Here is a 22,973-nt window from a genome sequence, read left to right on the forward strand (position 1 = left end):
TCCAAACTTCTGCATAGAGTTTCAACCATCCACCAACTCTCTGTGCTCCAATGGAATATCTAACCAATCCCAGAGTCCACTAACTGGAGTCATCTGCCTTGCTCTGACTAGCCTTCAATGGCATCTTTGCCGGTGAGAAGCCCAAAAGTTAGAGAATAGGTGGGGGAAAAGAATATGAGAAGCAGGGGATTCAAATGACCAACTTTTGAATAATTGAAGGCTAATTTTGTTACCAGTGAGCATTTTATTGGGTGTCAAAGGGACACTTAGAGTCAAAAGGAAGGAGAAATTCAACTAGCCCCTGACCAGTGGTGCTGGTTGTAGTTGTCATTTCTGAGATGCGATCAAGAGAGGCTACACCCACATACATTATATAGTCAAAATCTAAGGTACGTTGGGTGAGGAATCCAGACTAGATTAGGCTTACTTGGCTCTAGGGTTATGACAGAAAATATAGTTTAGCTTTTAAGAGAATGGAAACCCACTGAAATGCTAAATGCTATCCTTGATGTTTGTTAAAGGCAGTATGGGAATTGTCCATGGCACCAAGAGTTTCAATTCCAGCAAAGAATGCACACATTGCACAAATAAAGTAAGAGCTATTAAGAAAGAGGAAAAATGCTGTTATATAAGTGTAATTACTGGTATCCTGGCCAAATTTTGGGGACTAAGATGTTCTCTCTGAGCAGTTATTGATGTGAATATAGCCCTTAAAATTTGCAACCAAAAAAGTGTCTCTGCTACTTAGGAATATGGGCATTCCCCTTAAATAATTGTTCTTTCCTTGTTGTTGGTTCCTAGAAGTTTCTGAACAGACTTGTCAACCGTGATGTATTTAATTCTTTCCCCCACAGAAAAAGGCAATGAAATACTAATCAATTCCATATGTGGCTACTTAGAGAAGGAGAAACAATGAAATGAAAAGAGGCACAAAAACACGTTTTAAAAAAAATCACTGCCTGAAAAGGCGGTGGCGCAGTGGATAGAGCATCAGACTGGGATGCAGAGGACCCGGGTTTGAAACCCCGAGGTCGCCAGCTTGAGCGCAGGCTCATCTGGTTTCAGGAAAAGCCCACCAGCTTGAACCCAGGTCGCTGGCCCCAGCAAGGGGTTACTCGGTCTGCTGAAGGCCTGCGGTCAAGGCACGTATGAGAGAGCAATGAATGAACAACTAAGGTGTTGCAGTGCACAATGAAAAACTAATGATTGATGCTTCTCATCTCTCTCCATTCTTGTCTGTCTGTCCCTGTCTATCACTCTCTCTGTCTCTGTAAAAAATAAATAAATAAAAAAATTTTTAAAACTCACTAATTTTTTTTTTATTATTTTATTTTTTTAATGGGGTGCCATCAATGAGTCAGGATACATATATTCAAAGAAAACATGTCCAGGTTATCTTGTCGTTCAATTATGTTGCACACCCATCACCCAAAGTCAGATTGTCCTCTGTCACCTTCTATCTAGTTTTCTTTGTGCCCCTCCCCCTCCCCTTTCCCTCTCCCTCTCACTCCTTCCCCATAACCACCACACTCTTATCAATGTCTCTTAGTCTTACTTTTATGTCCCACCTAAGATATGAAATAATGCAGTTCCTGGTTTTTTCTGATTTACTTATTTCACTTCGTATATGTTATCAAGATCCCACCATTTTGCTGTAAATGATCCGATGTCATCATTTCTTATGGCTGAGTAGTATTCCATAGTGTATAATGTGCCACATCTTCTTTATCCAGTCATCTATTGACAGGCTTTTTGGTTGTTTCCATGTCCTGGCCACTGTGAACAATGCTGCAAAGAACATGGGGCTGCATGTGTCTTTATGTATCAATGTTTCTGAGTTTTGGGGGTATATACCCAGTAGAGGGATTGCTGGGTCATAAGGTAGTTCTATTTTCAGTTTTTTGAGGAACCACCATACTTTCTTCCATAATGGTTGTACTACTTTACATTCCCATCAAAGGTGAATGAGGATTCCTTTTTCTCCACAGCCTCTCCAACATTTGCTATTACCTGTCTTGCTAATAATAGCTAATCTAACAGGTGTGAGGTGGTATCTCATTGCAGTTTTGATTTGCATTTCTCTAATAACTAAAGAAGATGAGCATCATTTCATACATCTGTTGGCCATTTGTATTTCTTCCTGGGAGAAGTGTCTGTTCATGTCCTCTTCCCATTTTTTTTATTGGATTGTTTGTTTGTTGAGTTTTATGAGTTCTTTGTATATTTTGGATATTAGGCCCTTATCTGAGCAGTTGTTTGAAAATATCATTTCCCATTTAGTTGGCTGTCTGTTTATTTTGTTATCAGTTTCTCTTGCTGAGCAAAAACTTCTTAGTCTAATGTAGTCCCATTCATTAATTTTTGCCTTCACTTCTCTTGCCATTGGAGTCAAATTCATAAAATGCTTTCTAAAACCCAGGTCCATGAATTTAGTACCTATGTCTTCTATGTACTTTATTGTTTCAGGTCTTAAGTTTAGATCTTTGGTCCATTTTGAGTTAATTTTAGTAGTTAATTTTAGAGGGGGACAAACTGTAGTCCAGTTTCATTCTTCTGCATGTGGCTTTCCAGTTTTGTAGTCCACTTTCATTCTTCTGCATGTGGCTTTCCAGTTTTCCCAGCACCATTTATTTATTGAAGAGGCTTTCTTTTCTCCATTGTGTGTTGTTGGCCTCTTTATCAAAAATTATTTGACCATATATATGTGGTTTTATTTCTGGGTTTTCTATTCTGTTCCATTGGTCTGAGTGTCTATTTTTCTGCCAAAACCATGCTGTTTTGATTGTCGTGGCCCTATAATATAGTTTGAAGTCAGGTATTGTAATGCCCCCAGCTTCATTCTTTTTCTTTAGGATTGCTTTGGCTATTCGGGGTTTTTTATAGTTCCATATAAATCTGATGATTTTTTGCTCCATTTCTTTAAAAAATGTCATTGGAATTTTGATGGGAATTACATTAAATTTATATATTGCTTTGGGTAATATGGCCATTTTAATTATATTTATTCTTCCTAACCAAGAACAAGGAATATTCTTCCATCTCATTATGTCTTTTTCGATTTCCCTTAACAATGGTTTATAGTTTTCATTATATAAGTCCTTTACATTCTTTGTTATGTTTATTCCTTTTTTTTTCTTGCAATCGTGAAGGGGATTATTCTTTTGAGTTCGTATTCAAATGTTTCATTGTTGGCATATAGAAAGGCAATGGACTTCTGTATGTTAATTTTGTATCCTGCGACCTTACTGTATTGGCTTATTGTTTCTAGTAGTCTTGTGGATTCTTTGGGGTTTTCGATGTATAGGATCATATCATCAGCAAAAAGTGATACCTTTACTTCTTCTTTTCCGATATGGATGCCTTTTATTTCTTTGTCTTGTCTGATTGCTCTGGCTAGAACCTCTAGTACCACATTAAATAAGAGTGGAGAGAGTGGACAACCCTGTCTTGTTCCTGATTTAAGGGGGAAAGCCTTCAGTTTTGTGCCATTTAATATGATATTAGCTGATGGCTTATCATATATGGCCTTTATCGTGTTGAGATATTTTCCTTCTATACCCATTTTGTTGAGAGTCTTAAACATAAAATTGTGTTGTATTTTATCGAAAGCCTTTTCTGCGTCTATTGATATGATCATGTGGTTTTTGTTCTTTGTATTGTTGATATGGTGTATTACATTAACCGTTTTACGTATGTTGAACCATCCTTGAGATTCTGGGATGAATCCCACTTGATCATGATGTATTATTTTTTTAATATGTTGTTGTATTTGATTTACTAGTATTTTGTTTAGTATTTTAGCATCTGTATTCATTAGAGATATTGGTCTGTAGTTTTCTTTCTTTGTGCCATCCTTGCCTGGTTTTGGTATGAGGGTTATGTTGGCCTCATAAAATGTGTTTGGAAGTATTGCTTCTTCTTCAGATTTTTGGAAGACTTTGAGTAGAATAGGAACCAAGTCTTCTTTGAATGTTTGATAAAATTTGCTGGTATAGCTGTCTGGACATGAACTTTAATTTTGGGGAGGTTTTTAGTTGTTTTTTCTATTTCTTCTCTACTAATAGGTCTGTTTAGGCTTTCTGCTTCTTCTTGACTCAGCCTAGGAAGGTTGTTTGTTCTAGAAATTTATCCATTTCTTCTAGGTTGTTGAATTTAGTGGCATAAAGTTTTTCATAGTATTCTACAATAATTCTTTGTATATCTATGATGTTCATGGTGATTTCTCCTCTTTCCTTTTGGATTTTGTTTATATGAGTTTTTTCTCTTTTTTCCTTGGTAAGTCTTGCCAGGGGTTTGTCAATTTTGTTGATCTTTTCAAAGAACCAGCTACTTGTTCTATTAATTTTTTCTATAGTTTTTCTGTTCTCTATTTCATTTATTTCTGCTCTGATTTTTATTATCTCCTTTCATCAGCTGGTTTTGGGTTGTCTTTGTTCTTCTTTTTCTAGTTCCTTAAGGTGTGAAGTTAAGTGGTTCACTTGGGCTCTCTCTTGTTTGTTCATATATGCCTGAAGGGATATGAACTTTCCTCTTATCACTGCTTTTGCTGCATCCCAGAGATTCTGATACATTGTATTGTCATTTTTATTTGTCTGTCTATATCTTTTGATCTCTGCACTTATTTCTTCTTTGACCCATTCATTTTTTAATAGTATGTTGTTTAGTTTCCACATTTTTCTGGGGTTTCCCCCCTCTTTTTTGCAGTTGAATTCTAGTTTCAAGGCTTTATGATCAGAAAATATGCTAGGTACAACTTTGATTTTTCTGAATTTGCTGATGTTGTTTTTGTGGCCCAACATATGGTCAATTCTTGAGAATGATCCATGTACACTGGAGAAAAATGTATACTCTGTCGCTTTGGGATGAAATGTCCTGTAGATGTCTATCATATCCAGGTGCTCTAGTGTTTTATTTAAGGCCAGTATATCTTTGTTGATTCTCTGTTTGGATGACTCATCTAGAGCCGTCAGCGGTGTATTGAAGTCTTCAAGTATGATTGTATTTTTGTCAGTTTTTGTTTTAAGGTCAATAAGTAGCTGTCTTATATATTTTGGTGCTTCTTGGTTTGGTGCATATATATTAAGAATTGTTATGTCTTCTTGATTCAGTGTCCTCTTAGCCATTATGAAATGGCCATTTTTTGTCTCTGAGTACTTTTGCTGTCTTGTAGTCAGCATTATCAGATATGAGTATTGATACGCCTGCTTTTTTTGGATGTTATTTGCTTGCAGTATTGTTTTCCAGCCTTTCACTTTGAATTTGTTTTTATCCTTGTTGCTTAGATGAGTTTCTTGTAGGCAGCATACAGTTGGATTTTCTTTTTTAATCCATTCTGCCTCTCTGTGCCATTTTATTGGTGAGTTTAATCCATTTACATTTAGTATAATTATTGACACTTGTGAGTTCCCTATTGCCATTTTATAGATTGCTTTCTGTTAGTTTTGTGTCTTGTTTGATCCTTCTCTTTCGTTTTTCTATCTTTTGTTTTTATTTGGTTGTATTCCAATCATCTTTCCTCTGTTGCTATTTTTTTTTAAATCATGTGCTTCGGTGATGGTTTTTTCAATGGTGGTTACCTTTAAGTAATGAAAAGAGTTCCTACCCTGTTCATTGTAGTGCACTATCTTGTGAGTCCTTTTGCACTCCATCATCCTTTGCTACTGTTCATCTCCACCCTCTCCCCCCCCTTTCTTTTTCTTGTTTTCACAATTTAAATTTGGTTTTATTGTGTTCTTCTTGGAGCTTTTACTTTTGGCTTTGTTTTTTTTTTTGTTCTTTGTATCTGATTGGAGAACCTCCTTTAGTAATTCCTGGAGTGGGGGTTTTCTGATGATAAATTCCCTCATCTTTTCTGTATCTGTGAATGTTTTTATTTCTCCTTCATATTTGAAGGATAGCTTTGATGGGTATGGTATTCGTGGCTGAAAGTTCTTCTCTTTCAGGGCTTTAAATATGGGGGTCCACTCTCTTCTAGCTTGTAGAGTTCCTGTTGAGAAATCTGATGATAATCTAATGGGCCTTCCTTTATATGTTGTATTCTTCTTTTCCCTGGCTGCCTTGAGAATTTTTTCTTTGCTGTTGGTTTGTGCCAATTTCATTATGATGTGCCTTGGAGTAGGTTTGTTGGTGTTAGGAAAACTCAGAGTTCTGTTTGCTTCTTGAATTTAAGGCTTTAGTTCTTTCCACAGGCTTGGGAAGTTCTCATCTATTATTTGTTTGAGTATGTTCTCCATTCTATTTTCTCTCTCTTCTACCTCTGATATACCTGTTATTCTTATATTATTCTTTTTGATGGAGTCAGATAATTCCTGTAGGGCTATCTCATTTTTTTAAATTTTTGCGTCTCTTTCTTCTTCTCTCTGTTGTGCCTCAAGTTGCTTGTCTTCTATTTCACTAATCCTACCTTCTATCTGGCCTGTTCTATTAGCTAAGCTTGTTATCTCGTTTTTCAGCTGGTGAATTGAGTTTTTCATCTCTGTTTGATTTGTTTTCATATTTTCAATTTCCTTGGAAATACATTCTTTGTGTTCATTGAGTGGTTTTCTGAGGTCCCTAAATTGCCTTTCTGTGTTTTCTTGTATATCTCCGAGTATTTTTAGGATTTATATTTTAAATTCTCTGTCATTTAACTTCAAGGTTTCCAATATATTAAATTTTTTCTCCATAGATTTTTCATCTAGCTGTGTTACCTCTCTTTTTTTTGTTTTCATGATATTTGATTTTCTCTTCCTTAATGTCATTTGAGGGTGGTTTTGTTGATAGTATTAATTAGATTTAATACAGAATAAAATGTTAAAAAAATAAAAAATAGGAAAGAGTTTATTTTTTAAAAAATTAAAAAATTTTAAAAATAAAATAAAATAAAGGAAATTATTCCTTCCCCCTCCTTTTTCCTCTCCTCTCTTCTCCCCTCTTTCTTGAGAAAATCTTGTGGTGAACCGTAAATTATATTGTACTAAATAGAACAAACAATGCCTGTAATGGAGGGCCTGAATTGGGCAGAAGTAATAAAGGGGAAAAAAAGGGGGTATGGACCCACAAAAAGCAAATAAGGAAAAAATTTGGGTCAAGAATAAAATGATTTGCTTTTAGGTGTTGGTTAACTAAGAGATATGATGAGAGGAATAAGAGGGAAACAGGAAAATGGGGGGGAAAATTTAAAAATTACTATTGTATTTAGTGGAACAAGAACTAGATAAAATGGAGAGTCAGGGATGAGAGCACTGCTATTGAGTTTAAAAAGTGAAGTACAAAATCCCCAAAATGCCACAAACATAAGTTTGTGTCCCAGATAAGATAATTTGTTTGTTATTGAGGGTTGAATGAGAGGAGACATAAAAGAGAAAAGAAGATACTAATATAGAGGGAGAAAAGAAAGAGAGGGAAAAAAGAAGAGGGATCCACTAAAAGAAAAACAAGGAAAAAGGAGGAGAGAGTGAGAGATTTAAGAGTTTTGGAGTGCAACCCTCATAGAGAGAAAGGAAGAGGAAAGAAAAGATAATGGGAGATGTAACACTTATGGGTAGTATAGTTCAAGGAGAGGAGAGAGTATGACTGGCAGAGAATTAAATGACCAAATTGGAGGAGGAAAAAATAAAAATCAAGAATGAATATAAGAGAAACAAATGAACAAATATAATAAAATGGGATAGGTTATAAAGTCTGTGGATTACTCTTAATTTTGAGAGGTTATCTTCTTGCTTTTTCTTTTCTCTCCCTCTTCCTGGTCAGTGACTCTGTACCCCGGGTTCTGCCCCTGTGGCACGCTCAGGTAGAAGTTTGCAGTTGCTAAGTCTCTATGGCGATGTCATGTATTGGGCTTCAGTCTCGTTGGCAGTCGAGGCTCATTAGCATTTGTAGGCTCTGACAGTGAGAGAGTCCATGTTCCTGGAGACTCTCTCCTAGTCTTTCCTTCCTCAATTAGTAGCCTGATAATCCAGCTATGGGGTTGCTGCTGCCTCTGCCTGGATAGTAAGAGGCTCAAAGAGCTGGCAACTCCCCACTCTATTCCCACTTAGCACAGGGCTCTGGGTAAGGCTCAGTCAGTCAGAGCTGCTAGCATAATCAGGCTGGGCTTCCGCCCACACAAAGACCTCTGGCTCTGCCACTCTGTCCGGTAACACGGGCAGGCGGGCGGGCGCCCATTCCCGGGGTGCTCGGAGGAATATCTCACTCACTATCTGCACACGCAGACCAGGATATCAGGCCGGCAGTCTCACCCTCTGAGTGAAACCCCCACCCGCATGGAAAAGCTCCAGCATTAGAATTAGCTCTTGCTCCCTCCCCATGCACGGCTTTTTCAGGGTGCTGGGGCGGCCCGAGATTCCACTTTGGGCCCACACAAAGGCCCCTGACTCTGCTTCTCTGTGGGGTAACACAGGCGCCCACTGCCGAGGCACTTGGAGGAATCTCTTGCCCACTCTCCGTGCACGCCGACCAGGATATCAGACTGGCTGCCTCACACTTTGAGTGAAACCCCCGCCCACACGGAAAAGTTCCAGCGTTGGAATTTGCTCTCGCTCCCTCCCTGTGCGCGGCTTTTCCAGGGCGCTGGGCGGCCTGGAGATTCCACTTTCGGCCCACAGAAAGGCCTCTGACTATGCCTCTCTGTGGGATAACACGGGCGCCCACTCCCGGGACTTTCAAAGAAATCTCTCACTCACTATCTGTGCACGCCAACCAGGAGATTGGGGAAAATGGCTGTCCCGCTTGTTTTTCTTTATCTGGGTTTGGTGCGATTGTTAGCTTGTATTGCCTGGGTTTCCACAGGAACAGTTTTTCCTCGGCTTGGATCTCCGTGCTGCAGCCTGGTTCGGCCGTTTGTGACGAGGCCTGGATCTATTCACCCCCTTTGCCTGCCTCAGTTTCTATACTCTCAGTTCCCAGTGAAAGCAGCCCTATTTAGGTTAGTGAGGAAGGCGGAGTATTTCTTACTCCCTATTTCATTCGGGGTTTGATTATATATTTAGCCAATTTTTCGCTCGACCATACCTTCGGGTGTATTGCGGAACATCTGGAGGCTCCAAGGATAGATTTTTCTGTTTCTGGTTTAAGATCTTGTTGAGTTTTTAGGGAGATTTATCGGTATCGCTTCCTACCGCGCCATTACTCTGACGTCATCTCCTATTTCTTTATACACAGAAATGTTTTGGTTCCTTACTATCCAGTGTGTATATAGATGGCTTAGTGTTTTCACTCGGTATCCTATTGATAGTGTCTAAGAATTGTCATGAAATTTTCAAAATATAAGGAATGTTAAATGATCATGTTTATACGTTTGTGTATGTATGTGTGTCCGTGTATGCTTGCCATAAAGAACATCTGTAAAATATGAAGATCACCTTGAAATCAGTGAGACAGTAGAGTCAAGTTGTTTAAAACCCCTCTAAAATAGATAAGTCCTTTTCTTGCAGAAGCTGTAACTATTGAAACCAAATGGGAGAGGGAAATGTACTTCTCAAAGAAGTACGTTTGATGAGTGTATAAGAACAAATTTTTTCTGATTTAAAACAATGAAATTTTGACATGAATGAATAACAGAAGTATCAGAAAAGACTGTTGGTCCAATTTAACAAAAAATAATCCTGGGCAGTGCACATGGGCTGCATGAGTTAGACCATAGTACCTCTGGAGGTAAGATAGAAAACATATACACAAAGTAATATAATATCAATTGTGTTAAAGGTTACAAGAGGTAAAATATTGATATTTGTGGGATTCATAGGATGCAGGGCCTTGTTCTGACTTATGCATAACTAAGGACAGCAAAGGCTTGACAAAATATTAAAAACTTATGCTTGAAGCCACTGGAGAAATACCAAATTAGTAATGTATTACCAGATCAAGAGAAGGTATTACCTTCCAAGAGAAGGTGGAAATATAGAGCAGTTAACCTGGTGTTTGGGTGCATGCTTTTCGGAGAAAAGCAGCTAGAAGATGAAACAGTGTTTCTGACAGCTTTAAAAGGGCCTAGGGGACTTACCAGAACGAAAGTGTTGGAGTTCAGGGACTGCCAGAAATGCAGTCCTTGGTAAACGCCTTATACTTTGAGCTGGCAAAGTTTTTGGGACCCAGCCCTGGGTGGGTTGTAAAGGTGAAACAGAAGTAAACCAGACCTTATGTGCGTTGCTCTGTGGTTGCAAGATCTTTGTGTGATCTAGGAAATATCAAGTATTAAAACTGGATCAGAGTGATCTTAGAATGCAGGTCCCATAGGCACTCGGCAGAAGCAATGTAATTCTAAGTCTCTAATGATTCTACAAATAGTTATAACAATACAATGTCCAGTATACAGTAAAAAATAAAGAGATATATGACAAGATAAGGTAACATGCACAAAAAGAGAAATAATAAGTAGGAATAGACCCAAAGATGTTTCATATTCAAATTGTTAAGCATCAACTTTAACCTACCTATGCTTATTATATTCAAAGAGGTAAAATATAAGATTTTATATTTTGTATGGACATTATAAAAAGTGAAAAAGACAGATTTGGAAAATAACCCAGTATAAATTCTCACCCTGACAAACCAGAAACCAAAATTAAAAACTTAGTGTTAGGGTTTAGCAGTAGAATAGATCCAGCTGAAAAGAAACCTAAATAACTATAGCAGATAGGCTACCAGAAAATATTAAAATGAAGTACAGAAGAGACAGATGATATTGGAACAACTGGACATCCATATGCACGCAAATGAATTAGATATTGACCCTATATTCTTCACAAAAATTAACTCAAAATAGATCATAGACCTAAATATAAAATACAAAACTATAAACTTCTAGAAGATAGGAGAAATCTAGGAGATCTGGGGGTTGGTGATGATGTTTAGATACAACACCAAAAGCATGATCCATAAAATTGACTAGTGGAATTTTCTTAAAATTGAAAGCTTTCTCTTTACAAAGGCATTGTTAAGAGAAGAAAAAGAAAGCCACATTCCCTGGCCGAATAGTAGCTCAGTTGCTGAGAGTGTCATCCCGCTATTCCAACATTGTGTGGGTTGGATCCCTGATCAGGGCATATACAGAAATCAATAAATGAGTGCATAAATAAGTGGAAGAAATTAATATTTTTCTCTTCCTTCCTTTCTCTCTAAAAATTAATTTAAAAAATAAAGAAAAACAAAGCCACAGACTGGGAGAAAATATTTGTAGAACACATCTGGTAAAGGAGTGTTATCCAAAACATACAAAAAACTTTTAAAACTCAACAGTAAGGAAATGAACTATCCCATTAAAAAATGGTCAAAGGACCTAAGTAGGAAGATACACTAATGGCAAATACACACATGAAAATGTTCTGCATTATCTGTCATTAGGGAATTGCACATTACAACAACAGTGCGATATCACTACACATCTATTTGACTAAAGTCCAAAAATCTGACAAAGCTGGTGAGGATGTGAATGAAGTACAGACATTCTCATTTGTTGCTGATGATAATCAAAAGTGGCATAGCCAGGTTGGAACATAACTTTGAAGTTTCTTACTATGCTAAACATATTCTTATCATACAACCAAGCAGTCATGCTTCTAGGTATTTACCCAAATGAGTTGAAAATTCTGTCCACACAAAAATCTGCACATGAGAGCTAACAGCAGCTTCATTCATAATTGCCCCAAACAGGAAGCAACCAAGGTGTCCTTCGGTAAGGGAATGGATAAACAAACTGGCACATGCATACAACAGAATGCTGTGTGGGGTATCAAACCATGAAAGACATGGAGTAACCTTAAATGCGTATGGCTAAGTAAAAGAAGCCAGTCCGAAAAGGTTACCCACTGTATTACTCCAACTCATATGAGGCTCTGTAAGGGTGAAACTATTCAGACATTTTAAAAAAAAATTAGTAGTTGCCTGACCAGGCAGTGGCGCAGTAGATAGAGTGTCAACTTGGGACGCTGAGGACTCAAGTTCGAAGCCCTGAGGTTGCCAGCTTGAACACAGAGTTGCCAGCTTAAGCATGGTATCATGGACATGACCCCAAGGTCACTGGTTTGTGCAAAGGGTCACTGGCTCTGCTGTAGCCCTGGATCAAGGCACATATGAGAAGCAATCAATGAACAACTAAGGTGCCGCAGTTTTGTGCTAATGCTTCTCATCTCTCTCCCTTCCTGTCTGTTTGTCCCTGTCTCTCTCTTGCTGAAGAAAAAATTAGTGGTTTACCTAGGGCAGTGCCCATAGGTCATGACAGCTACACAATGACTATTGAATGAATGAAGAAGGGAAATAAAGAAAGATCATCTGGAGAAGGACATTCACCATAGCAGAAAGAAGGTTCAAGTCTAGCTACATTATTAAGTCATCTTCACTGATGGACAGAGCACTTTGCTGGAGACTGAGCTAGAGAACACTCCCCTGATTCCATTCTTCTCTCTCTTTTTTTTTTTTTTTTTTTGAAAAAAACAAATACATTTCATTCCTAAGAATATCCAAATGCCTGGCTGGTTCGTAATTCTGATGCTCCTCTCTAGCATTACCTCTCAGGGAAAGTGCCCATCAGATCTGACAAATCTCACCACCAACTTGGTTTCTTTTGTAATTAATTTGTGTTTTCCTAAGGAGTTATTTTTTCATGTAGTTTTTATTTGGGAATTGTTGAAATTAGGTCTGAGTATGTGATGATTGGTAAATAATAATTACCTACCTGCAATATTATGTGCAAGGATTTTGTACATTTTACTAATAAATGTTTGAAGGTAGAAGTGCTTGTTAGAAAGGAACGGCTGAGCGGTAGAGCGTCGGCCTGGCGTGTGGGGGACCCGGGTTCGATTCCCGGCCAGGACACATAGGATAAGCACCCATTTGCTTCTCCACCCCCCCCCTTCCTCTCTGTCTCTCTCTTCCCCTCCCGCAGCCAATGCTCCATTGGAGCAAAGATGGCCTGGGCGCTGGGGATGGCTCCTTGGCCTCTGCCCCAGGCGCTAGAGTGGCTCTGGTCGCCACAGAGCGACGCCCCGGAGGGGCAGAGCATCGCCCCCTGGTGGGCAGAGCATCGCCCCTGGCGGGTGTGCCGGGTGGATCCCGGTCGGGCGCATGCGAGAGTCTGTCTGACTCTCTCTCCCCGTTTCTAGCTGCAGAAAAAAAAAAAAAAAAAAAAAAGAAAGGAACGGCTGTTGTTTGGAATATTTGGTTATCACTATTCCTACCCAGCTGTTATGCAGGAATGGATATATTCTTTGTATCCATTCCTGAAACTGTCCTCTTAGAATGCTATTTCTGTTATTACTCTTAATAATAACTGTCTTAAACACAGCACTTATAATATGCCAGATCTACTTTAAATCCACATTACAGCCCTGGCTGGGTAGCTCATTTGGTTAGAGTATCATCCCGATCTGCCAAGGTGTTGTGGGTTTGATCCTCGGTCAGGGCAAAATGGCAGAAAGAAAATGTCAAATACAAATTGTATTTCTATATACTAGCATGAACAGTTAGAAAAGAAAATGTAACAAAAACCCAATCACTTACAATAGTTTCAAAAACATTAAATAACTAGCGGTATGCTTAGTGAAAAATGCGCATGACCATATAGACAGCTGTGCCAAGAGATGGAAAAATGAGTGTTAACTGTGTTGGGAGAAGGCATGAAGATGAACTGATGGTATGGGAAGGGAGCCCTGGGTCACAGATCTAGAAAGGCTGAAACCACATCTATCTGTGGCGGCCTTGATGCCAGGGTTGGCCCTGATACCTTCAGTCTCTCAAATGCCTGTTTTGAACAAAGCAGCAGCTTCGCTGAGGATCCCTTTCAGAAGGTGAATCTGAAAGCAGAGACAGAACAAATTTGGCTTGATGGTAGGAAGACTGGAAACGATATTCAATAAAATGTGCCCGAGCAGCTGTAATAAGGGCCCACACTGGGGCAGCACAGTGGGAAGAATTATCAAAGCATCGCAGCTATCAGGTATTGAGGACTTGGGTGGTGACAGCATGTGGGAGAAGCTAATATAGCACAGAGTCAAAGACGACTCTGAAGTTTGGGACTGAGTGACTGAAAATTCAGCAGAAACTAAAGAAGAAAGTGCTGGTTTTGTGCAGGGACAAGCTAATGGGTTCAATCTTGGAGTGGGCTGAATTGGAAATGAAAGCAAAGCATTTGATATAGATACTTAAACAGAGTTTGCAGTCTCTGCCCTAGAAAGGTCAGGTAAATTCTTATTGATCAATTGTCTGCTATCTATACTGCTCACAAAAATTAGGGGATATTTCAAAATGAATATGAAGTGATAAAATATTCCCTAATTTTTATGAGCAGTGTATTTTATGAGCTTTTCTTTTTGGTAGGCATTACTTTTTGTAAATTTGTACTCCTGGTCAGAGAAATATTTATTTCAGCATAGGTGAAGTACATGCCTTTGAATTCTTCTACAGTAGCACATTATGCAGTGTTATAGGGTGGTGCTCTATTTCCTGTGAAAAGAGAAATATGCTTTTAGAGCAGTGGTTCTCAACCTTTCTAATACTGTGACCCCGCAATACAGTTCCTCATTTGTGGTGACCCCAAACCAAAAAATAATTTTGGTGGCTACTTCATAACTGTAATTTTGCTACAGTTATGATTCAGAATGTAAATACCTGATATGCATTATGTATTTTCCGATGGCTTTAGGCGACCCCGCCAGGGTTGCGACCCACAGGTTGAGAACCACTGTTTTAGAGAAACATGAAGACACGTGATTTATGCCTCCTCTTTAGTTAAAAAGAAACAACAGCAGCAAAAAAGAAACTGTCTCATAATTTTAAGAGTTGAGGTAGGTGTGTTTTTTCTTATCAGCGTGACTGTAGTTTTGAGTCCAGGGCTTTTGTCTTAAAGGTATTGCAAGTAGAAGTCAAAGGAGAGAAGTGCTTGTTAGTATAGCTACTTTCTCATAAACTGGATTTTGGCAGGAAGTATTACGGAGGAAAAAGATGAGTGTGGAGAATCACGGTCTAATGATGCCAGTATGTGCACTCTGTGGGAAAGAAAAGGAAAATGTCCTTGGTCATAGTAGCTTTGCCTTCAGAATCCCAGGTGCAGGTCTCCCAGGAGGCTGCAGAAGGTCCAGAACATCTTAGAACCCTTCACTTTTCATCCTTTGCCATGTTGAGCACAAGTACCTTACCTTCCTGAGGAGCAGCGTTCAACACATGCAGAGAAAGCCAAGGAGTTCTTCTTCCTCTTTCTGTTTCTTTCTTCCCTTCCTCAGTATTTATTGAGCACCCTCTGTGTGCCAGGTGAACACTACAGAGCTGGAAATTTCTCAGCTCAGACCTTTCAAACTTATTTAAGACCAAGGAGCTTGAGCCTTAGGGAATGAATTTGCTTCCAGTAGAAGAGCTTGCCTCCAACCCTGGGTTTTCTTTACTTTTTTATTTTAATTTAAAAAAATTTAATTGACTTTAGAGAGAAAGAGAAACATTGATTTGTTGTTCCACTTATTTATTTATGCATTCATTGGTTGATTCTTATATGTGCCCTGACTGGAGATCGAACCTTGGCATATCAGGACATTGCTCTAACCACCTGAGCTACCTGGCCAGGGCCAACCCTAGTTTTTCTGAGTGTCAGACTGGTACAGTCTTGAATACTTTCTGTTATGCCACATGGTTGTAAAGTCATTTTTCTACTGGTTGGGTTTTCTGGGGCAAAGAGTAAGAAGGATTTGTAGAAAATGTGAATATCTGCAAGATGACTTTGTGTGTAAGATTATATCCTTTTTTAATCAGGTACTCATTTTCTCTCATGATCATTATGTTTAGGACCTTATAAGTTAGTATATGGTTTATTTGAAAAATTTGATCTTGTTAATTAAATTCTCTTTAAAATGTTTGTTTGTGTGTGTATGTGTGTGTGTGACAGAGACAGACAGACAGAGGGACAGATAGGGACAGACAGACCGGAAGAGAGAGAGATGAGAAGCATCACTTCTTTGTTCTGGCACCTTAGTTTCTCATTTGATTGCTTTTTCATATTGCCTTGCCTGGGGGCTACAGCAGAGCAAGTGACCCCTCGCTCAAGCCAGCGACCTTGGGCTCAAGCTGGTGAGCTTTGCTCAAACCAGAGGAGCCCGTGCTCAAGCTGGAGACCTCAGGGTTTCAAACCAGGGTCCTCCGCATCCCAATCCGATGTTATATACACTGTGCCACCACCTGATCAAGCTCTTTAAAATGTTTTTTATTTTATTTACAAGTGAGGTTAGGCAGTACCAAACATCAAGATGTTTAATCCCTCAAAATCATGAACAGAAGAAAATGATGTGACAGCAAATTAAAGTTGTTGCTTTTTGAAGCAGTATCCTCTTAAAAATTTTATTGGGGTGACTTTGGTTAATAAAATTATATAGGTTTCAAATGTACAGTTCTGTAATACTTCATCTGTGTATTGCATTGTGTGTTTACCACTGCAAGTCAATTTTCCCTCCATCACCATATATTTGACCCTCTGAATTCTTTTTTTTTTTTTTAGAGACAGAGAAAGAGTCAGAGAGAGGGATAGATAGGGACAAACAGGAATGGAGAGAGATGAGAAGCATCAATCATTAGTTTTTCGTTGCGACACCTTAGTTGTTCATTGATTGCTTTCTCATATATGCCTTGACTGTGGGCCTTCAGCAGACCAAGTAACCCCTTGCTCGAGCCAGCAACCTTGAGTCCAAGCTGGTGAGCTTTGCTCAAGCCAGATGAGCCTGTGCTCAAGCTGGTGACCTCGGGGTCTCAAACCTGGGTCCTCTGCATCCCAGTCCGACGCTCTATCCACTGTGCCACCGCCTGGTCAGGCGACCCTCTTAATTCTTTTCTACTCCAGCCCCCCTTTTCCCCTCTGGTAACCACCATATTGTTATCTGTGTCTTGAGTTATTGTTGATTTGTTTGTTCATTTGTTACTTTTTTTATATTCCACATGAGTGAAATAAGGTTTTTGACTTCTTCCAACTAATTTTGCTTAGCATGATATTCTCAGGATTCATTCATATCATCACAAATGACAGTATGTCATTTTTTCTTATGGCTGAGTAGTATTCCATAGTATATATGCACCACATCTTCTTTAGCCAATCCTCTATCGAAGAACACATTGGTTTTTTCCATGTCTTAGCCACCATGAATATACTACTATAATGAACATAATAGTACATACCTTTTTACAAATAATTGTTTCAAGCTTTTTAGGTGAATACCAAGAAGAGGGACTGCTGGGTTATATGGCAACTCTATTTTCACTTTTTTGAGGAACCTTCATAATATTTTCCATAGTGACTATACCACCAGCAGTGAGTGAGGGTTCCTTTTTCTTCACAGCTTCTCCAACACCTGTTATTATCTGTCTTGTTAGTAATAACCATTCTAACAGGTGTGAGGTGGTATCTCATTGTGGTTTTGATTTGCATTTTCTTAATAGCTAGTGAAGTTGATTATCTTTTCATATAGCTGTTGGCTATTTGTATGTCTTCTTGGAAGAAGTGTCTGTTCAGGTCTTCTGCCCATTTTTTTATTAGATTACGTTTTTGTTGTTCCTGTTGAGTTGTATAAGTTCTTTATATATTAACCCTTTACTGGAGTTATTGTTTGCAAATATTGTCTCCCAGTTGATTGGTAGCCTTTTTGTTTTGTTGATGGCTTCTTTTGCTGTGCAGAAACTTTTTTGTTTGATATAGTCCCATTTATTTAGTTTTTCTTTTACTTCCCTTGTTTTTGAGGTCAAATTTATAAAATCCTCTCTTAAGACCAAGGTGCATTAGTTGGGTACCTATGTTTTCTTCTATGTATTTTCTTGTTTCAGGTCTTATATTTAGTTCTTTGATTTATTTTGAGTTAGTTTTTGTGTATGGCGACAAATAGTTGTCTAGTTTCATTCTTTTGCTTGTGGCTTTCCAATTTTCCAGCACCACAAGAGGCTTTCTTTTCTCCGTTTTATGTTTTTAGCTCCTTTGTCAAAAATTATTTGCCCATAGGTTTTTCTAGGCTGTCAGTTCTGTTCCATTGGTCTGTGTGTCTGTATTTTTAAGGCAATGTCCTTTAGAGAAGCATATAGAGATACCAAAAGCCTGGCTTTATAAAAATGATTCAGGAGAAAGGAGGGGAAAACCTTATTACAGCTTATGCCTTGTGAAGTTCAGTTTTGTTCAGATTTGTTTTACAATCTGTGACTGCTGTTATTTTCTGTGGCCTCTACTGCTTTGCTTTGTGAGTTTCTGAAAAGTAAGTGTTGGCCAACTCATCACTCAAGAGTTCTAGACCTGCGCTGTCCAGGACAGCAGCCATCTAGCCACATGTGGTTTTCGAGCATTTGGTATGTGGCTGGTCTGAAAGTGATATGGGTTGTAAGTGTAATGATCACACCAGACAGTGAAGGGAAATATTTTGGCTGTGTTGGATTAAATAAAATACATTGTTATGTTAAACTTATTTTTAAAATCTTTTTATTTTTAAATGTGTTTACAGAAACTTTTTAAGTAGCATATTTCAAATGACATTTCTATTGGACTGCACTGTTTTAGACCAAACACGCAGCTGAGCATGGAGTATTTTCCAGGGTCCATCCTAAGCCTCTGCTTGTTTCTTCACCCAATAAACGCAGCTACTCTGCTATCGTCCTTCCCATTTCTGTCTTCATGCCTGAGTCCATGAGTGTTGCAGCTGTCAGGGCAAATGGCACCATAGACTTCCCACTATGCATTTTTCCCAGGATGCATTTTTACTTACACATTCAACTGTTGTTAATTAGACAAGTATTAACTGAGAGTATTTGTGAAAAGTATTATATGAAGAGTTTGTGGGGCTTGAGTGGTTCCTGCTCTCTACAATTCGTAATGTGGTCAGAAAGATTAAATACATATAATACTGTAAGTCATAGAAAATATGTAAATTATGATGAACATCATCATTTATTGTTTCAGTCCTTTGTGACTTAAGAGGCAGAAGACTTTAGAGCCAACAGTGGGGCTTGAGGAGAGTCTGCAAGTCTGTGTACGGTTTCAAAAGGAAGATATGGAATGGGAATCAAAATGTATGGGAGGGACAGAAACAAAGTAATTGATTTTAAAGGAAAACTGTTTTTTATTCACAACACTTTTGACACTAAATGTGTGGGTTTTTTACACCAAGCAATTCTTTACCTCTCTTTGAACACCAACAGGGTATCCTACAAGTCACAAATTTACATTCTTACTCTTTTTTAAAGTTCATCTGTGCAACAGCATTTCTAAGTGCTTGTAGTAATGTTCATTCCGTCCACAGGTGAAAAAAATTGCAAGTGAGGATGCCAATCAAGAAGCAATATGGAAATACCTAAATAACAGCTTAATTGGGTTTTTTTTTTGGTCAGGTATTAACATTTTTTCATTAATATTTTAAAACTCTTACAATCTAGTTTTGTATACCTCTCTTATTGTTCTTTTTTTTTTTTTTTTTACAGAGACAGAGAGAGAGAGTGAGGGATAGACAGGAACAGACAGACAGGAATGGAGAGATGAGAAGCATCAATCATTAGTTTTTCGTTGTGCATTGCGATACCTTAGTTGTTCATTGATTGCTTTCTCATATGTGCCTTGACCGCAGGCCTTCAGCAGACCGAGTAACCCCTTGCTCGAGCCAGCAACCTTGGGTCCAAGCTGGCGAGCTTTTTGCTCAAGCCAGATGAGCCCGCGCTCAAACTGGCAACCTCGGGGTCTCGAACCTGGGTCTTCCGCATCCCAGTCTGACGCTCTATCCACTGCACCACCACCTGGTCAGGCTTATTGTTCTTATTTAAGTATTAAATGCATGAAATAATAAACTATGTTTTGGTATATTATTTTTTTCTCTACTTAAGACGGTCATTAGTGCAGAGAACCAGTTGTTAAGTTATTTGAATCTTATCACTGGTTCAGTCCCACCTCACTTTAAACAATAATTATAAGTCGTGCCAGGTTACCATACCCTCATATGACTTTGCTTTAAATCAGAGTTTCCCAGGATCCCCTCCTCAGGTTGAGTAATCTGGGACAGCAGCTTACAACACTCTGGGAAACACAGAGGTTTTCTGGCCTGTTATAAAGAGTGCACATGATAGCCAGATGAAGGTCTGGAAGCTCCTGAGCCAGGAGTTTCTGCCTCTGGAGTTGGGGTGTGCCATCCTCCTAATACATGGATGTGTTCACCAGCTTGGAAGCTTTCTGAACCATGTCATTTAGGGTTTATGATTGGTTATTAACACAATCTCTAACCCTCTCTCTTTCCTGAAGAGTGGGTGGGGTGTGGCTCAAAGTTTTAAGCTAATCAATGCTTGGTCTTTCTGGCACCCAACCCCATCCTGAAGTTACCTGGGGTCTGCTGTGAGTTGCCTCATTAAAACAAGGTTTCTATGACCCAAGAAATTCCAAGGGATTTAGGAGCTCTGGGTCAAGAAAAAGAAAAAATAAAATAAATAAAAGACACTCCTATCACAAAATTTCAAAGGATTTCGGAGCTCTCTGTCAGGAACCAGGGATGAAAAACAAAAATATATTTCTTACATTACAGATTATCTTTAGAAGTGAAAACTCTGGTTAGAGTGGCAAAAAATGAGGAAAGTTGGCCCTGGCTGGTAGCTCAGTGGATAGAGCGTCAGCCCAGCATATAAACATCTTGGGTTTGATTTCTCTGTCAGAGAACACAGAAGTGACTATCTGCTTCCCCCCCTTCTTTCCCTTCCCCCCTTCACTCCCTTCCCCCCTTCTCTCCCTTCTCTCCCTCCTCCTTTTCTCCCCCTCCTCCCCCTTCTCCCCCTCCTCTTGCTCCTCTCCCTTCTTCCCTTCTCCTCTTCTTCCCCTTCTCCCTCTCCTCCCCTTCTCCCCCTTCTTCTCTCCCTTTTCCCCTTTCTCCCCCTCCTCCTGCTTCTTCCCCTCCTCCTCCTCCTTCTCTACCTCTTCCCATCTTGCAGCCAGCGGCTAAGTTGGTTTGAGCATGGCCCCAGGCACTAAGGATAGCATTCAGTACTTGAGCATTGGCCCCAGACAGGGGTTGTCAGTTGAGGGGCATGCAGGAATCTCTCTCTCTATCTCTCTCTCTATCTCCCCTCCTCTCACCTAAAAAAATTAATTAAAAAACAAAAAACAAAATGAGGATAGCAGGTAGCTGATAAGAGGATTGGGAATCTGACATTAACCTGATAGGCTATGATGAATCACTTGGGATTTATGTATAGAAAAGTTACATGATCAGAACTGTACATGCAAGAAATTAATCTGGCTACACTACAGGATGCAGAATAAATTGTGAGTGGAGAATATAGGGTAGATAGTAATCTGTGTGTCAGCCCGCTTATGCTAGGTAATACAGCAGCAACAACTTTAAATGTTGTTTGGCGGGAGACCACCTAGGTTCATTTCTCGGTTGTCAGAGCAGAGGTCAGCTGTGGCCCTGTGCCGTATGGCTTTAATCTGGGCTCCTGTCTAAAGGAATCGCCCCTGTCTGGGACTTGCTGTTATTGTGGCAGAGTTCCAAAGAAAGAAAACCATGCAATGGCCTCTTTTTTTATTTTTTATTTTTATTTTACTTATTTATTTTTTACAGAGACAGTGAGTCAGAGAGAGGGATAGACAGGAACAGACAGACAGGAATGGAGAGAGATGAGAAGCATCAATCATTAGTTTTTCTTTTTTTTTTCTTGTTTTTCTTTTTTTTTTTTTTTTTTTTACAGAAACAGAGAGAGAGTCAGAGAGAGGGATAGACAGGGACAGACAGACAGGAACGGAGAGATGAGAAGTATCAATCATTTGTTTTTCATTACGCGTTGCAACACCTTAGTTGTTCATTGATTGCTTTCTCTCATATGTGCCTTGACCGCGGGCCTTCAGCAGACTGAGTAACCCCTTGCTGGAGCCAGCAACCTTGGGCTCAAGCTGGTGAGCTTTTTGCTCAAACCAGATGAGCCCGCGCTCAAGCTGGCGCTCTCGGGGTCTCGAACCTGGGTCCTCCGCATCCCAGTCTGATACTCTATCCACTGCGCCACTGTCTGGTCAGGCAATCATTAGTTTTTCGTTGCGCATTGCAACACCTTAGTTGTTCATTGATTGCTTTCTCATATGTGCCTTGACCACAGGCCTTCAGCAGACCGAGTAACCCCTTGCTGGAGCCAGTGACCTTGGGTTCAAGCTGGTGGGCTTTTGCTCAAACCAGATGAGCCCGTGCTCAAGCTGGCAACCTCGGGGTCTCAAACCTGGGTCCTCTGCTTCCCAGTCCGACGCTCCATCTGCTGCGCCACCACCTGGTCAGGCTGCAATGGCTTCTTAAAGTTGTTGCTCTAAACTGGCATGCCTCTCTTTGCCCGCATTTAACTGGTCAAAGCAAGTCACTTGGCCAAACCTGATTTCAGTAATGCCAGGAATCCCGTTTTCCCTACAAGAACGTTGCGCCCCCATAGTCAGGGACATGTAATCTGCTTACAGGAAGGGCAGTAACTCATTTTGAATAGTAATACAATTAATATACTTTGTCATTCTAAATCACATTTGTAAAAAATGCCCAAGAGACAAAAAAACCTCTTTGAAACATAGTGCTGTATGTTTCTACTTGAAATTTCTAAAGGTTCTCCCCCTTTCCCTCCCCCTCCCTGTTCCCTTCTCCCCTCTCCCTTCCCTCTCCCCCTTCCCCCCTGTTCCCCTCCCCCTCCCCCTCCCTGTTCTCCTCCCCCTCCCTCATCTCTCCTCTCCCTAGTCTTAGTCAGAACCAGGTGTTCCACTGTGACTGATGTGCCTCAAGATGCCTGAAGACATAGAACCAGAAATGCCACAGATTGTGTTTTTGTGACACCCCAGCCCTTTCCCCTCAGTAACTGTGAAGCAGAATTTAAAACTAAATAATAAAGGATTAACTAAGCAGGGAGGGGAGTATTTGCTTGGAAGAGCTGGAGTTGAGTTAGTGCTAAATAGAAGGTCTATGCTTTGTCATAATATTGGTCTGGGATTTGGTGGAACCGGTCCTACTTAAAAATTTTTGAAAATCTGAATGGTTTTTAGGGTATTTTTC

The 22,973-nt window shown here is 39.6% G+C and overlaps 1 protein-coding gene across 1 annotated transcript in view; it reads left to right on the plus strand.

The window, feature by feature from the left end:
- The window catches only part of KIF13A (kinesin family member 13A), a 287,998-nt gene that overhangs the window by 123,414 nt on the left and 141,611 nt on the right, over window positions 1-22,973 (plus strand).

The sequence above is a fragment of the Saccopteryx bilineata genome, chromosome 3 (assembly GCF_036850765.1).
Source record: "Saccopteryx bilineata isolate mSacBil1 chromosome 3, mSacBil1_pri_phased_curated, whole genome shotgun sequence".
NCBI classification, from domain to species: Eukaryota; Metazoa; Chordata; class Mammalia; order Chiroptera; family Emballonuridae; genus Saccopteryx; species Saccopteryx bilineata.